This window comes from Vulpes lagopus, chromosome 2, assembly GCF_018345385.1.
Source record: "Vulpes lagopus strain Blue_001 chromosome 2, ASM1834538v1, whole genome shotgun sequence".
In the NCBI taxonomy this organism is placed as follows: Eukaryota; Metazoa; Chordata; class Mammalia; order Carnivora; family Canidae; genus Vulpes; species Vulpes lagopus.
In genome coordinates this window covers 92,601,876-92,619,356 of record NC_054825.1, presented here as the reverse complement: position 1 = coordinate 92,619,356, position 17,481 = coordinate 92,601,876, and the positions used below count along the sequence as shown (strand labels likewise).

The window sequence follows — 17,481 nt, the reverse complement described above, 5'->3', positions numbered from 1 at the left end:
GAACTTGTAGGGCCTCTTAACCCCATCCCATGGTATTACTAAATACAGAATGTAAAATCCTTTTTCCTTTTATTTTAGTATCCTGCATATGGACTAATTCAGATCCTATAGAATGCCCTATTATCTGTTTAGTTTCTATTTTGGTCATGTGCTATTATGCCCATGCTGTCTTATCTAAATGGTTTTGTGAGAGTTACCAGTACAGGCTCTGGAATCAGAGTTTTAAACCTTTCTACATATTAGCCGAGAAATTTTTTGGCAAATTCTTTACCCTCCCTAAATTTTTAACTTGTGTGTACTATGTAGGTGATAATAGTACCTGCTTGGATTACTATGTCAAAGAAACTAATGAAACATAAAGGTGCTTAGTGTATGTAGTATCTGGCATGTATTTGTTGCTGCTACTAGTGGTTTAGATAAGGTCACTTATGTATTAATATTTCAAGTAACAAGACTAGAGGGCCAAAGACATTTCAGGAGCCTGTGAAAGAGAATGTTGTTGGAATTCCCTGGCAAAATATTCTGGTAGAGTCTCCTATCCTTCCCAGGAAGCTTAAGAAGAATGGTCACAGTAATAAGAGAGAAGCCTAAAGAGAAAGGTGCCATTGACATTGGGAGAGAGGGTCCTTCCAAGCAGGAAGGAGTAACACCCAATGCTGTGGAGAGATCCCAGATGATGGACTCTCTATTGGCTTTCCAATTACAGAAGGGCATTGGTAGAGTAGTGGGGGAGACAGAGGAGACCTGACAACTGGGGACCCCAAGTCTGAAGCATGAATGATGCTAAAGAAGTAAAGAGTCCAAGCAAGATTTACTCTCAAGATTTGTAGGGGGGAACCAGGACATAAAGTATAGCTAGAGGAGATTTGGGGCTTGGGTATAATTTTTTCTCAAGTTGGGAGAAACTTTAACATGTTTACAGAGGAGAAAGAGCCAATGGAGAATTAAAGATGGGCATTGGATGTTGAATGACAGCATGAGTTTTGTTTTTGTTTTTGTTTGTTTTTGGAAGTATTTGGAGGACACAATAATTCACATGGGGGAATTAGCTCTGAACAAAACAAAGGGTGGGACGGTTGATAAAGACAAGCTCATAGGTGGTGTGAGAAAGAGGAAGTTAGGGGTTTGTTCTTGATAATCTCAACTTTCCAGGAAGTAGGAAGATGGTGAGGATGTTTGAAATGTTTTGAGGAGAGGAGAAAGATTTCAAAAAGCTATCCAGCAAATAGGTGGCAAGCTGAATAAGCAATATTGGGCATAGCTCAGTCTTCAAACATATCTTCATTCGTGGGGATTTTTCCAGCAGTTCTCAACAACTTGACTGTGAGAGCATCCATAGATGGTTGGACATGAGCTGGAGTTTATGAAAATTTGTTGTGGTTCTGAAGCTTTTCAAAATACAAAGTTGAAAGAATAAACTCCCCTATACCCTTAGTGTAGATTCACCAATTATTAATATTTACACATTTGCTTTATCATTTTTATGCATGTAATATGTATGTTGTTGAACCATTGGAAAGTAAGTTAGACTTTGATTGTTAAACATTCTAGCATTTATCTCCTGGAAACCATGATGTTCTTCTACATAACAACAGTACAATTATTACTCAAGAAATTTAACATCAGAACAATACTATTGAATGTATAGTCCATATTCAGGTTTTTCCAATTGTCTCAATATTTTTAAAAAAGATTTTTAAGTAATCTCTATACCCAGTGTGGGGCTTGAACTCAAAATCCCGAGATCAAGAATCACATACTCTACTGATTGAGACAGTCAGGCACCTCTTTATAGCTATATATTTATTTATAGCTTTCAAAAAACCCCAAAACTCTCCAGGATTCATTAGGCATTGCATTCAGTGGGATTTTTAATCTCTCTTAATTTGGAAGAATTTGTTAGCACTGTCTTTTGTAACATTGATGTTTTTGAAACCTACAGTCTAGCTGTTTTTTGAATAACCCTCAACTTTTGGTTTGTTTCCTTATTATAAACTTGGGTTCTGTGCTTCCAGCAGGAATACTATATATGTGATGTTGTGTCCTTATTTATGCCTTGTATCGAGAAGCATATGCCAATCTACCCTATTAATGGTGATATGAACTATCATCACTTGGTTAAGGTGGTATTTGCTAGGTTTCTCTGCTGTCAAGTTATGGTTTTCCCCCTTTTTAATTAATAAGAAATGTGTGGGGAGATAAATGCTTGGGACTACATGGACTGGAAATATCCTATTCCTCTCTAATTTTCACCCAGTAGTTTTAGCATTCATTTAAGATTCTTGCATGTATCAATTTTTATGATAGTTATAAATATTACTTTTCTAAATTACTCCTTCTAAGCTTATTAGCTGATTAGGCTGTAACTTTGGAGTTTGATTTAATACAAAGGCAGGGTGTCAAGATGAAGAAGACCATGGAGAGATAATAGTTGTACAGTCTGGGCTGGCTAATGAAGAAACTAAAACCAGCAAAGCACACACATATGTATCATGTGTATGTGTGTTGCTGCAGAGTAAATATGCTGGGAGAACAGAGAAAGCTGAAAGCATCAGAAATTGTGATCAGAGATGGGGATGCTGGAGTTTAAAGTTTCTTAGGGTGGAGCTGTTCCAAGCTGTTGAAGGTCTAGGAGGTTGCCATGGATTCAGAAGATAGCTTGAGTGGAGAGATTTTTTTCATTAGGAGTAAGCAAAAGAATTCTAAGAACAAAGTATTGCATAAATCACCCACATAGATGTTGAATTGGCCCAAGAAGATGGGGCAACTAGAGGGAAAATTATATGAGCCGCGTGCCAAAGCCCTCCATTGTTCAAAATCTATAGTGAATCAGTCTGATGATAGTGATGGGGGTGGGAAGAGAGTAGAGGAGCCAGATGTCCTGGGTCCCAAAGGAGATGTTTTAATATGTGAGTAAAAGAGCAATGATGTAGCAGTGGGGATAGGGTTAAGAATCATGCTGTCTTTTTAACCTTTTTCAGTGTGGCATAGCCATTGGCAAGTATACCTCCTCCAACCAAGAGGCCCTTGGTGTGGGGTATCTTTGAGGAGAGCAAGGCATTTGAGTAAAGGTGGAGAGCTGGAGAGAGCTTTGTAGAGGAGGAAAGAGAAGCAGGCAGGACTTTGCTACAGTGGAGAAGATCAGAGTGCACAGGGGAAAGGGCAATAGGATAGATAGCCATAGGAATAGAGACTAAGAGGAGATGGGGAAGCTCAGGGTATTCTGAGAGGAGATTACTTTTCACGATAATTAAGGATTGGAGGAAAAAAGATGAAAACAAGATACAAGGGGGTTTGAGTTGAAGTCAGGATTGTTCCTAGACCTTTAGGGCATCTGTGAGTCCTTTTTCTGTAAAGGACTGGCAAGCAAATATTTTCAGCTTTGTGGGCCAAACAGATTGCTGCTGTTGTAGCATGAAAGCAGCCATTGGCAATATGTAAATGAATGACAGTGACTAGTTTCCAATAAAATTTTATGGCCATTGAAATTTAATTTCGCATAATATTCACATGCCACCAAATATTCTTGTTTTATTTCTCCCAAACATCTAAAAAATGTAAAACCTTTTGCCCACAGGCTGTACAAAAGGAGATATAAAGACTCATTTGGCCGGTAGGCTGTAGTTGGCTAACCCCTTTTGTAGGGTAAAGGTATAGGAATTTATGTTAAAGCAGAGACTTAGGAGTCACTAGGGACATTTCGGGAGGGGAAGTAAAATATATCTTCTGATAATCACGAGTAATAGTTGGTAAAGTCCATGGACCAAGAGTTTAGGCTATCACACTGCTAACTCCCAAAAGGAAAGGGAAAATGTAAGATGAACAATAAACAATATGATGATGCAGTTATGCAATTAGTACAAAGTTCACTGTTTTAATTCTTTAAATGCTTTTTAAAAATTTGAATAAAAAGCAGATGAAGGATTGAAAGCCAAATAATATATGGTGCCCTAGTTCAGTTTTCAGATAATCAGTATTTCTTCTGTTTTAATCCTCTTACCTTATGGATCTCTACATCTTCCTCAGTTCAGTTTATCCAGATAATCACTCTGGTTTCCTCTGGGGTCAGGGAAGTAGGGTTGCCAAACTACCCGGGGGTTTAAGAAGGGACCTGGTCACCTAATTGCCCTGTGTGCAAAATGAAGGCTTTCAACCAGTGCTTTCTGGACAGCCCCACATTCCACTTCTCGCTCTCTGGTACCACCGAGTGTCCAGACTCTCAAGACATATTTCTCTACTCTTAAGTCAGTTACCACTCCTGCATTTGCTTTTTGTCTTTGAAAATCTATTGACCTCTTTCAACTGTGGCTCCTGTCTCTCTCTGATGCCCTTGTTTTGGCAGAGCTCTGGGAGGGAGAAAATAAATGAGTATAGTCAGCCTGCCGTATCCTTTTACTTTAAATGAGTGGCTGGTATTCCTAAATTATGAAAAAAAGCCTCTACCACTTTCTCTTTTTCTTGTAATTTCTTGCCTATTGCTGTCAAATTTTGTGATTAAAATTTTGATCATAGTAGGAAAAAATAGATACCAATATCTGGCATTTGTATACTACATTTATTTTTTCACTCAAAAGGTCAGCATTTGGTCATTGCCAACTTGGTTTTTTTTCATGCCACATGAAACAGGAATGAAAATCGATGCCATTGATCATATTTTAAATCACTTCTGAATGATTCTGGTTGCTTACTAATAAAAGGTGAATGAGTTTTTCCCTCCCGATCTTTAATTGTGCTATTTTCATTTCAGTTAGGCACTAGACACTGAATTTTCCTACTTAAAAGTTAGAAATTCTTCTTTACACTTCATATAGTTTGAATTATATCCATACATTTTATTATAAAAATAGGAAACACATAGCTGCTTCAATGAAAGGACCATCCTCGCTTACTTCTTTGGAAGCCAGAAGCAGCCATGTTCTCCTGTCTCTTGTTCTCTTGATCCTTGATATATGGTGAAGCAACATGATTATTTTGTTGCACTTTCTAAAATGCGTGTAACAGGAAAACTTTACCACATAATGTAAAATATGTCAGTAGAGGAACTACGTATACCAAACATTGCCTTGTGAGCTTACTGTGTTCACCAAATGTCAGTCAGTTGAAGATAGAAGTGGACAGTTTTGCTTTGGGAGAAATAATTTTCTCATGGAAGTCCTGTTTGAGGAAGTGATACCTGGATAGAGAAGTTATTGCAAATGGTGACAAGTGTAGGGAAGGGGGGAGAGCCCTGTGAACCAAAGATTACAGCCTCTAAAAATGAAGGGACTCTGGGGGTGCCTGTGCGGCTTGGTTGGTTGAGCATCTGACTCTTGATTTCCGCTCAGGTCATGATCTCAGGGTTGTGGGATTGAACCCCTGCATGGGGCTCTGCTCTGGGCGTAGAGCCTGCTTAAGGATTCTCTCTCTCTCTCTCTCTCTCTCTCTCACCTTCTGCCCCTCCTCCACCTGTGCACACATGCACACACCCTCTCTCTCTCAAAAGAGAGAGAGAGAGAGAGAGAGAAAAGGGACTTGGAGATTGAGGGAAGGCCAGCATAAGGCCAGTGAGAGAGAGGTTTGGCCAGAAGCCACGGACCTCGAAAGAATCAAAGGTTTATTTATGTTTTAAGGTGTTACTTATATTTTGGTTAGAGAAAATGAAATCTAAACACTTATTGAATATTTGTTGAGTTGAATTCACTAGAATATTTTTTCAAATTGTATGGTTTAAGTCTGTTAAGCAGAATGTAAACTGTATAATGTGATTGCTTCCTTTGGCTTCTTGTATCATGAAAGAACACTGGCTTAGGAGTCTGAGGGAAGATGTGGGTTGGAGTTTTGTCTCTACCACTTCAACCTTCACAGGTGAGAAAATGAACTGATAATGTATAAGGGAGAAGTGACAAAAAGAGTTAACAAAAAATCAGAAGGTAAATACTAAGCCAAACTATGGTGATAAAAAACATTCTCATGATTTCTTTCTCCTCATTCCATGCGAGTAAGAATAGAAAAATTTTAACCAACTTCATTGAGGTTTACTTTACATATAACAAAATGTACTTATTAGAAGTGTTAGCATTTGGTGAAGTATGACAAATATTTAGATCCATGTAATCATCTCCCTGATCAAGATATGGAACATTTCTATTACCTTACAGCATTCTCTCATGCCCCATCTCCATACGTTCTAGGAAACTACTGATCTTTTTTTATTACTATAGGTTAGTTTTTGTCCCCCTAAAGTTTCCTATCAATGGAATCATATAGCATTTTATGTATGGCTTTTTAAACTCAGTGTAACATTTTTTAGATTCATCTATGAGATAATCATTAGTTTGCTCATTTTTAACAATTTATTTGTTTCCAGACTGGGGCTAATGTGAATCTTTGTGTATAAGTCTTTGTACAGATAAATTATTATTTCTTTTTGATAAATACCTAGGGATTGCTGGGCATATAATAAGTATATGTTTAACATTAAAAGAAAAAAATTAAAAGAAACTTATATTTTGTTTAAAAATTTTATTTATTCATGAGAGACACAGAAAGAGAGGCAGAGACATAGGCAGAGGGAGAAGCAGACTCCCTGCGGGGAGCCCAATGTGGGACTCGATCCCAGGACCCAAGCATCACGCCCTGAGCCAAACACAGATGCTCAACCACTAAGCCACCCAGGTGCCCCCGTAAGAAACTTTTAAACAGTTTTTCAGAGTGGCTGTACTATTTGACATTCCCACCATTAATGTATGAGAGTTCTAGATTTCTCATATCCTTGAGAATGCTTGACATTGTCAGTCTTTTAAATATTAGCCATTTCAGTGGGTATATAGTGGTATTTCATTGTGATTTTAATTTGTACCAGTCATTGGTGAAATGACATCGAGAGTCATTCATGTACTTACTGGTCATTCGAATATCTTCTTTGGTGAAGTATCTTTTCAAGTCTTTGCCCACTTTTATGGCATTATTTATTGTATTATTGAGTTGTATGCCTTTTTAAAATATTCTGATACAAGTCCTTTGTCAGATATATGTATTACAAATAGTTTTCTCCCAGTATGTGAGTTGGCTTTTCAATTTCTAGTTTCTTTCTAAGATCCCACGAAGATCTTATTTTTGGTAAAATCCAGTTACTAATTTATTCTCCCATGATCGTTACTTTTTGTGTCCTTACCCAAGCAGTCTTTGCTATTCCTAGGTTTTCTTCTAGAAGAGTGCCATCAAATGAAACTATTATGTGAGCCGCATATATAACTTTAAGTAGCCACATTAAAAAAGTAAAAAAGAAAACGGTTCAAGTTTATTTTGATCACATATTCTATTTAAACCAGTATATCCAAAATATTATTTCAACAAGTAATCAATATAAAACCACTGAGATATTTTCATTCTCCTTTTATCCTAAGTCTTCAAAAGCTAGACTATAGTTTATCCTCATAGCACATTTCAGTTTGGACTAGTCACATTTTAAGTGTTCAATAGCATAGCTACTAACTACTTTATTGGACAGGGCAGTTCTAAAAGATTTTTTCTTATTTTTATTTAGGTCTGTGCTCTAATTTGATTTGATTTTTGTGTGTGATGTGAAGTATAAGTTTAAGGTTTTTTTTTCTCCATACAGATAACCAGTTCTCACATCAGTTATCTTTTCCACCGAAATTATGTTGTACCTTTGTCCAAGATCAATAGATCATATGTGTGGGACAATTTCTGGACCTCATATACTGTTCCATTTATCCTTATGCCAGTACCATTCTGATTTCATTATTATGGCTCTATAGGTCTTAAAATCAGGTAGTGTAATTCTTCCAAATTTGTTCCTATTTCCCCTTTTTGCTACTCTAGGTTCTTTTCATTTCTTTATGAAGTTTAGAATCAGCTTGTCAATTTTTACAGCAAAACTGACTGGATTTGTCCATTACAGAAGGTTGAGAGATGCCCCCCCCAAAGATATGCCCATGTCCTAATCCCCCAAACTGAGAATGTTACTTCATTTGGAAGGAAACCTTTTTTTGTAGATGTAATTAAATTAAAGATCTTGAGATAAGATCATTCCAAGTAATTCAGGTGCATCCTAAATCCAATGGCAAGTATCTACTAAGACAGACACACAGAAGAGAAAACACATCACACACAGAGGAGTGGGCAATGTGACAACAGTGGCGGAAGTTGGAGTGATGTGGCCAGAAGCCAAGGAAGCCAAGGAAACCAGAGAATGCCAAGGGTCTCCAAAAGCTGGAAGAGGCAAGGAAGGATTCTCCTCTAGAGCCACTAGGGGGAGTGAAGCCCCGCTGACACCTTGATTTTGGACTTCTGGCCTCCAGGACCGTGAGAATAAATTTCTTGTTTTAGCCACAAACTTGAGGTAATCTATTGCAGCAGCTCTAGGAAACAAAGATGTCCATTATCAGGCTGAGGAAGTTTCTTTTCTCTCCTGGTTTATTCCCCCCCCCCCCCCCAAGAATGGGTGTTGGATTTTGTCAAATGCCATTTCTGCATCAATTGAAAATATTTTTTTTCTTACTATTTTGTTAATGTTGTCATAATCTATATAAATACTCTGCTCATATGGTATTGATTTTAGCCCAATCATAACTGTTACCCCTAGTAACATCTGTTCCTAAAAGTACTGGCGTCTGACATGTTATATCAAATTGTAAATATGTCAGCATGAATCTTCTTGCTTTATATATTCTAAAGACATTTTAAGTCATTGAAGAGTCTGCAGAATAAGCCTCTATCTCAAAATGCTTAGAAGAATAAAACAGAGATCATGGAATTTATGCTGAGTGGTTTACTGTAACTGGGACCACACTCGTAACCCTTGAGTCCAGTTTGGCCTTGAGAGATTGTTCATTTGGCCTTTGTACTGTTTTCAAAATTAGGAAATTTTATATTAAAACACTAGATATCGTGCTTGTCCTGAATTATACAGATTTGGCAACAGTGCCCTGAATTCCAATATGGCAGTGATTGGCCTGAGCTATATAGCATCTGCCCCTTACACAAAGAATGTTCTTCTCACTTTACTATAATCGCATTCTTCATTGTTTTAAACTTCATAGAGATTTGAGTTTGCAATCACTCCCCAGAACCTTTTTTGGGGCACATCATACGTAATCCAAAGGCATGTGTCATTGAAGGAAGGCTTGGGGAAGAAGAGGATGGTATTACAGTTACCAAGTAAACATACAGATCTTTAAAGAACTTTGTGGGAATGACTTGAAGATAAAAAAAGATTTTCATATAATTCATTACCAACGAGACAGACACTCTGATCAACTGACTTATGGATAAATATGGCACAAACACTTAAAAAAATCAAAATTAAAATTCTAAACCATGAGATGAGAAAGTAAACTCATCTGCTGCAACCAAAGAAGGAAGTACTGTACAGCCATATATATGACATATGATTTATTTATATTTTTATGATTTTATTTATTCATGAAAGACAAAGAAGCAGAGACCTAGGCAGAGGGAGAAGCAGGCTCTCTGACAGGAGCCCGATGTGGACTCGATCCTAGGACTCACGACCTGAGCCAAAGGCAGTCACTCAACAGCTGAGCCACCCAGGTATCCTGCTGTACAACCTCGTAATGTGAAATGTGAGAAGGGATGGCAAAGCAAAGATATCAGAGATCCTGTTAATTTGTTGTGACTATAACCTATGCAAGACATACTGAGGAAAAAGATGATCAGACCAAATTTTCACAAATGTCCTCCAGTTGGGAGAGAAGTCAGCGGCATCCTTGTAAGACATCAAGGAGTCTTTATGTACCACTGTTGGATTTTGCCAGAAGCAAGAAAGTTTGCTACCTCCTGGGGTACCGTGTTAAATGGGCAAATGAACCAAAGTTCACAGATAGGGGATACTCCTTGGCTGGTCTGAAGGAGGGCTACTGAGGATTTAAAGAAATTTCAGAAGTGATGACTGGCTTCCCCCAGCAAGGTCTATGCTCTGTTTCAGGCTGAGTTCTACAACCTTCCATCATCCCTCCCCTCATCCTAAAACAGGTCACAGAAAAGTAGATAGCACCAACACTCAGCCCTAAAACTGAAGCTCAGGATAGAGAAGACGGACACATCTCAAGTGAAGAGGAAAGTGTACCAGGAATTCAATCCTAGCATATTAGTGCAAATACAAGGTCTGATATTAACTTGTAAGGATAAACAAGATAAAAGATATGACATAGCTGTTATGCAAATATGCTATATAACATGGGAGTGGGAAGCAAGGAAAAAAGACAGACTAAAAACCAAGGCTGGAAGAAAACAACCAATGAGCAGAAATTTGTATTCCTTATTTGTGTCTCACATTACAGAAAAAAAAAAAAAAAGATACAGATTACTTACAACAGCTCAAGGACAATAAAAGATGAGAATGTGATGAAAAGGAAATTGCATGGCTAAGAAAATTGAGGATCAAAACAACATGATTTTAAAATGAAGTAAACTAGAAAAAATGAACAGAATATTTTTGAGAGAATCAGAGTGAGTGCAAATCACAAGAAAATGTGGAAGGATAAAAAATCAAGTATAACTAGTGACTGAAGTAAAAAAAAAAAAAACCAATTGATGAAAGATAAACTAAGATGTATGATAGGGATGGGACAGTATTCCAAGAAAAGGAGAATGGATTCCATAAACTGGAAGATCATACTATATAGAGGGGTGGGGGGGACTAATATTGAATAACTGACAGAGACATAGCGCGGATAAGGCTGTAAAGAGTTTTAATGATAAAAAAAAAAAATTCTTAGGCATCCAAGTAGAAAAATCAAATCACGTCCCAGAGAAGTATTGCATAGGATTCAGATCTCTCCACAAAATCTGATTCTCAATAATCAATGAAGCAATTGCCTCTTTGTCCTTTTAGGTATTAAAGAAAGGTGTGAATCCAAAATATTTACCCTTCTCAGTTTATGTGTAGAGCTAAACAAAACAAAACAAAACAAAACAAAACAAAAAAAAGATAAAACATTAAGGTGCTCTCTGACCTCTCCTTAAGAAGAACCACTTTGAAAAAGAGCAGGCCCTTAAATAAAAATCAAGAATTTAGGAATGCGTAAGTTATGATGACTACTGAATTCATTTAAATACAGAATCAAGACTGAACATCTGGGAGAATAAGGTGGGAGAACACTTGTAAACGTCCTAAGGGCGAGTCAGCCCAAGTACTATAAGCAGTGGAAATTGGAAGATCGCAGGGAAGGTGGGTGGAATTGTTAAGATGCTATTAACGTTGTGTTTCGGAGCTCTGAGACGCTCTGAAATATGTAGTGAGCTCTTGTCGCCTTTCACTTAACGTTTTCATAGGTCTTTTTTAGGAACGTATATCTTGCAGGGAAGGAAGCGACCGCCGGAGATTTGCGTCAGTTTCTTTTCCTTAAATTCAAGCAACGTGAAAAATCGCAAATTACTTAGAGCGTACGTAGGGTCTGATTCCGTAACTGTAAAGCGATTCCCGTCCGACGTCTGTGTGCCTTCGTGTCTCGCTCTGAAAGACGGGAGTTCGGCGTTTCTGCCGGGCTCGTCTCGAGGACCACACTTGTGTACCTGCGGAGGCGCCCCACGGTGCCCGGCTCACTCCAGCGGCCACGGCCAGGCTGCCATGGCTCCAACGCCGCCCGGAGAGGAGGTGAGCGAGTCGGGCTTATGGCAGCGTGCTCCTAGCATCTGTCGTGTTCCTCCCTTACGCTTTGGCTCGGGGCGGCTCATCCTGGCGGGGACGCGGGCGGACAGCCTCCGGGACCGCGCGGGTCTACCTGCGCCGGCTCCGCACCTGGGCGACCCCGGCGGAGCCCACACGGACGACGCCATGGGCCGGGCGTCCGGGCGCCGGTCCTCTTCCTCCGCCCAGGCCGCCGACCCCCCGGCTCCCCAGCGGGGCCTCCTCCTGCCACGTGACGCCCCCGCCAGGGGCCCCAGCGCCCTCCTCGCGGACGCGCCGTTCCGGCTCCCGGGCTCCGCCTGTGCGCGGCCTCCTCGGCGCAGCCATCCTCGCGGCTGCCGAGGGCGGCAAAGCCCACGGCATCTGCCATTTGTCATTCAGCCCGTCGGGACCGCCCCGAGCCTTGATTTAGACACGTCTGGGGCGTTTTCTGGCCTCAGTCTCCTGGCGGACGGACGGACGGACGGACGGGGCGGCTCTCCTCCCAGCCCGGCGGACCGCGGGCCTTGGCGCGCGGGGTGCTTCCCCGGGTCGCCGTCATGGCCGCGGAGGCGGCGCGCCCGAGCTGCCTCGCCTGAGTTCCGGGGGGCCCGTGACCCCGCAGGGTAGGTGGCGGGGTGCTCGCGGCCCGGCTGTGGGGGCGGCGGGGCCCGCGGCGGGCCTGGGGGCGGCGGGGCGGTGGGGCGGCGGCGGGGCGGCGGCGTTGCCGCGGCGCGAGGACCGTCCCGGGCTGCGTGCCGCGCTGGGGAGGGTGTGCCGGTGCCGCCGCCGCCGCGCCGCGTACGTGACGGGGTCCGGGCGCCTCAGGACCGAGCGAGAGACTCCGGCGGGGTGTCACCGGCCGAGCCAGCTGGACTCGAACAAAACATTCCTTCAGCCGGTCGTTTCTCGTGCCACTTTTTGAGGCGTTTGTGTGTCTATTGGGTATGTGGTAAATAGACTTGATTTTTGAAAACTGGCACTCTCGCCTTGCCAAGAGGCCAAAAAAAAAAAAAAAAGTCTCTTAAAAGTAATAATGTGACTAAACACGGAATGTTTGCATTTACCTTCATTATGGGAAGTGGGATTCGAGTTATGCTTTAATATCATGGGCTCTGTCAGAGGCACCCTTGAAACTATTTAAAAATGTGGGCTCCCCCCCTCCCCCCAAATTTCCTAGATTAGAATAACTAACTGATAATGCAACTTTGGTTGTTTGGTCTCAAGCATCAAACTTTAAGGACAGCGGTGGTGGGAAGGGAGGGGGGATTTTTACTCCTTAATAAATACACTAATGTAATTTGGACTCCCCCCCCCCTCCACCGCCCCCCAACAAATGTGTTACTTTTATGTTTTAGGAAACCAATAAAAATTAAAAATAGAAGCACTCAGCTTAGGTCCTCCTTCTTCCAGGAATCCGTCCCTAACCCCTCCCTCCCCAGGCAGGATCGGAGGCCCCTCCTGTGAGCTTTCTGGGGCCTCGCTGAGGTCCGGGTCCCTTCTGCCCTCCCCACCCCCCTGCGTGTTAACCCACCCGTCTCGCGGAGTCCAGTGGATACATAGCACATGGTAAGTGATTAATGCTGTTTTATGACCGAAGGAGAAGATAAAACCATCTGATGTTTCACCGCTTTAACTCTGAAACGACAGAGTGGTAAATTTGTAGGCACTCAGATAAGCACATTTATTTAAAAGTTTAAGGACCTGGAAAAGTTGACCACGTCCGACGTTCGTGTTCCTTCCACGTTCTGGCAGTTCCACCCCTAGGTATTTATCCTCTGGAGCGATGTTTTTCAGAGTTAGAAGCCCATCTTAGTCGTGAAATCAGTTAAGTGGATAACGATCAGAATTGGTAAAAACATGAAATAACAGAGAATAGAAAATAACAGAATGTGTCTCAGGTCATTGGGTATTTGCTTCATGAATTTTTTTTTTTTTTCCCCTCTCGGTTTTATACACACACAGATGTGTGTCATGATGTAAAACGTCATTCCTTAGTATGAGTCATGGTCAAAAAAGTTTGAAAGCCACTGCCCTAGATAAATTTTCATACATATACACAATCAGATGTGTACAAGAGGGTTTACCGTAGTGTTATTTGTAATACCTCAAAGCTGGAAGCAACCTTCATGTCTATCTGGAGGAGAAAGGTAAATTATATTCATAAGGTGGGAACTACGCAGAACAGTGGTGAATGAAGTAGTTTTGTGTTTCAACGTAAATGTGTCTCAATAATGTGGAGCCAAAAACAAAAAACAAACCCCCAAAACCAAACAAACAAACAAACAAAACAAGTTGTTGAAGATGATATCATTCAGTATTCTATGAGAAATTCAGAACATGGTAAAATATAGCTGTTGTTTTAGAGATGCATATATAGGCATTAAAAGTGGTAAAGAGAAATTGTGAATAAGTTGATACCCCTAAAAGTCAAGCTGATGATCTCTTAGGGGGTGAAAGGGCGGTTGCAATTCAGAAGGGACATACTGAAGACTTCTGGGATGCTGGAAATGCTTTATCTCCTGACCTGGGCAATGGTTACATGAGTGTTTGCTTTATAACTCTTTGTTAAGTGATACATGTAATGTCTGTATATTAAGTTTTCCCCAAAACCTGTTAAAATGTGGGTGTTGTGAAATGAAGAAGTCTGAAGACAGGACTCTAGTCTATTACTCATATTTGCCAGCTTTTCTTTAAAAAGAGAAAAGTTGTGATCAGGAAAGGTACCTAGGGAATTTACACAGGAGCCGTAATGTTTTATTTCATAAACTCTGGAGTGGATGCACTTGTGTTCATTAAATCCTTTATGTGTTTTTATATCTTAATTTTTTTAAATAGAAGAAAAAATCAATCACAGACAATATTGTGAACATTTGGTATGTTTGCTTTCTGAAAAGCGACTGTTAACGTATTTTTTACATAATTGAAATTATATTTTATGTAGTAATATGAGCTGGAATAAAGTGCTTTTAATGAAAAATGTAAATACTAAAAAGTGTATAAGGACCTGGTGGACCTTCATGGACCTTCACAAAGGATTTTTAAATGTTAGCATGCTGTCATATTTACTTCAACAGTTTCAATTCCTCGGTCACTCTAGGCCACATTCCAAGTGCTCAGTAGCCACACATGACTAGTGGCTATTATATTTTACTGTATTATTTTATATTATACTGTACTATATTATATAACAAAACACTTGCACCATTGCAGCAATTTCTGTTGGAAAACATTGTTCAAGGTACAAATCCTTTGTTGGTTATATAAACTGCAGACAATCTTTTCTTTGTGCTTTCGTATCTTAAGATATTCTTCTGTATTATTAGGGAAATGTGTTTTGAAATCTTTTTTAAGTTTTAAAGTTTCCATTTTTTTTATACATGTAGTTCTTTAATTTACCTGACTTGTATGTGTATAGATACCTATTTTTTAGATTTATGTTGTGAGATCAAGAAGAATTTGTTTTCCTTTTCCCATGTGGAGTGGCATTTATCCCCGTACGAGTGGTTGCAGGGCCACCTCCATCCTATACATATTCCTAGATATGCTTGGGCTCATTTCTGGGTTCTTTACTCTGGTCATAGCTTGGCCTCCACAAATACTACACATTTTTATTTAGTGTTGCTATTTCTATATATTTTTTCAGTTCTAAGAATTAAAAAGTTTTTCATTATAATTTTTTTCTTTCCCCATAAGATTTGAGAAGCATTTTCTAGTTCCAAATGTGGAAGGTTTTGTGAGTTATCCTTTTGTTATTGATTTCTAACTTACACTGTAGTCAGCAAATGAGGACTCTATGCTACCGATTCTTTGAAATTTGAGAATTGCTTTGTGGCCTCATGGTTAGTTTTTCAACTGTGCCTTGAATGATTGAGAAGAATATGTACTCACAGACTTTTGGGGCAAGGTAGGTATAAAAAATACACAGGCACACACATCTTGGATCAAGCATAAGACTTGTGCTGCTCAAATCTTTTTAGCCTTACTAATTTTTTGGTTTGTTTGCGTTATCAATTACCGAGAAGTGTAACAAAAAAGATCACAATAAAATAATGAATTTTCTCATTTCTTGTAATTCTGTCACTTTGTATATACTGTACTTACAGCTTTTATAAAGCAAGCGTGGAATTGCTCTATTTTCTCCATAAAATGAACTTTGTGTCATTCTACAGCAATGTTTTCTGCCTCACTACCCAACACCTATTACCTTAAAATCAATTTTGTTTTAGAATACTCTAGTCACACCTTTTAGCATTTGTTTAGAATGTGTCCTTCGCACAGATGAAACCTGATTGTTATTTCTGTTCTTCTCTGATAGTCTTTGTCTTTTAATGGAGCTCTCAGTCCAATTAGGTAAAATATAATTAATGATATATTTAAGATTAAAGTTAACATTCTGTCTTATGGCTGTTTTCTATTTTCTGTGTGTGTGTATGTGTGTGTTCTCTTTGCTATCCTTTGGATTTTTTTCTTATTCTGTTTTCCTTGTAACTAGTATGAAAATTGTTTTTTTTTTTATTTCTTTTAGGAATTTTCTTTAAAATTTTAATGTAAACTTCATCTAAAGTTTATTAATTCTACTTGAAAATAATTCAAGAAACCTAGGTTTCTTTGACATCAGTTAATTACATGTTTTTGTCATCTAGAGTTTTAATTACACCTTGATTTTTTTTTCTCCTGTAAATTCAACATCTTTTGTGTGTGTGTGTGTGTGTGTGTGTGTGTGTGTGTGTATCTCCTTTGTCATTTCTTCTTGATCTCAGATCCTTTTCCTTTGTCAAGTATATTTTAGAAGCTTGTTTATTAAAGGAATGTTGATGGCAAACTTTATCTGGAAATGTCTTTTACTCATTTGAATGATGGTATTTGTTTGCCATACAATTCCAGGCTGGCAGTTTCTTTCTCAGTTCTTTGGAGGTCTCTTTGCATTGACTTCTGCTTTCCATGTTACAGTTATCTCAAATAACTTTTTTGTTGTTAATCTTTTTTTTTTTTCCTGCTTTTAAGGTCTTTTCTGTTTTACTGTTTAATGACAATGTGTCAGGTGTGGATGTTTCATTTATCCTGGTTTTATTGTTCCCTGCCTCTAAGGTTTGTGTTTCACCAATTCTCAAAAGTTTCATGTTTTTTCTTTCTATGTAGCTTTCCGTCCATTTTTTTCCTATTCTTTTCTCAAAACTCTGATTAGACTTCTGTTAGACTTGCTGCTCAGTCTCCCCATTTCTTTTAATCTAGCTTTTATATATTTTTTGTCCATGTTGAATTCTATAGAATTTCTTCAGATCTGTATTCTGATTTTTGTCCAGTTTTGTTTTCTCCAAAATGAGCTATAGTTTATGTATAATAAAGGCACAAAAATAAAGTATACAGCTTAATGAAATTTACATTTGTGTATGGTTGTGTGATCACCACCTAGATAAAGTTGGAATACATTTTATCCCTTCAACAATTCCCTCCTGTCTCTTCTACTCAGTGGAACCACTCCTCTCCCCAAGTAAACTACTGTCCTGACTTCTATCACAATGAATTATTTTCACATGTTCTTGAACTTCATTCATATAAATGGAATCCTATGGTGTTTGTGTGTGCGTGTGCGTGCATGTGTGCATGTGCGTTTGTCTTCTTTTGTTCACAGGATATTTTTGAGATCAGGTTGCATGTCTAAGTAGTTTTTTGTTCGATTTCTAACAAAGGGTGGCAAACTATGACCTGTGGGCCAATGCTAGCCCACAAGATATTTTGGTATATAAAATTTTCTTGGATATGAACATGTCTATTCAGCAGGGTTGAATAGTTAAAACAGAGACTGTATAACCTATAAAGCCTAAACTGTTTACTATTTGGTCCTT

General features: G+C 39.3%; 1 protein-coding gene across 15 annotated transcripts in view; it reads left to right on the top strand.

The window, feature by feature from the left end:
• Positions 1-17,481, top strand: part of PLAGL1 (PLAG1 like zinc finger 1) — a 109,662-nt gene that overhangs the window by 25,106 nt on the left and 67,075 nt on the right. For 8 of the 15 annotated variants that reach the window (XM_041743840.1, XM_041743837.1, XM_041743839.1 and 5 more), the window contains exon 1: positions 11,953-12,258. The exons of 2 other annotated variants lie outside the window; for them this stretch is intronic. The gene's annotated coding sequence lies outside the window, so the exon portion shown is untranslated. Of the gene's footprint in view, positions 1-10,733; positions 11,621-11,951; positions 12,259-13,045; positions 13,202-17,481 lie in introns of those variants that run through there. 5 more of the 15 variants (XM_041743842.1, XM_041743836.1, XM_041743841.1 and 2 more) reach the window with 3 other exon arrangements.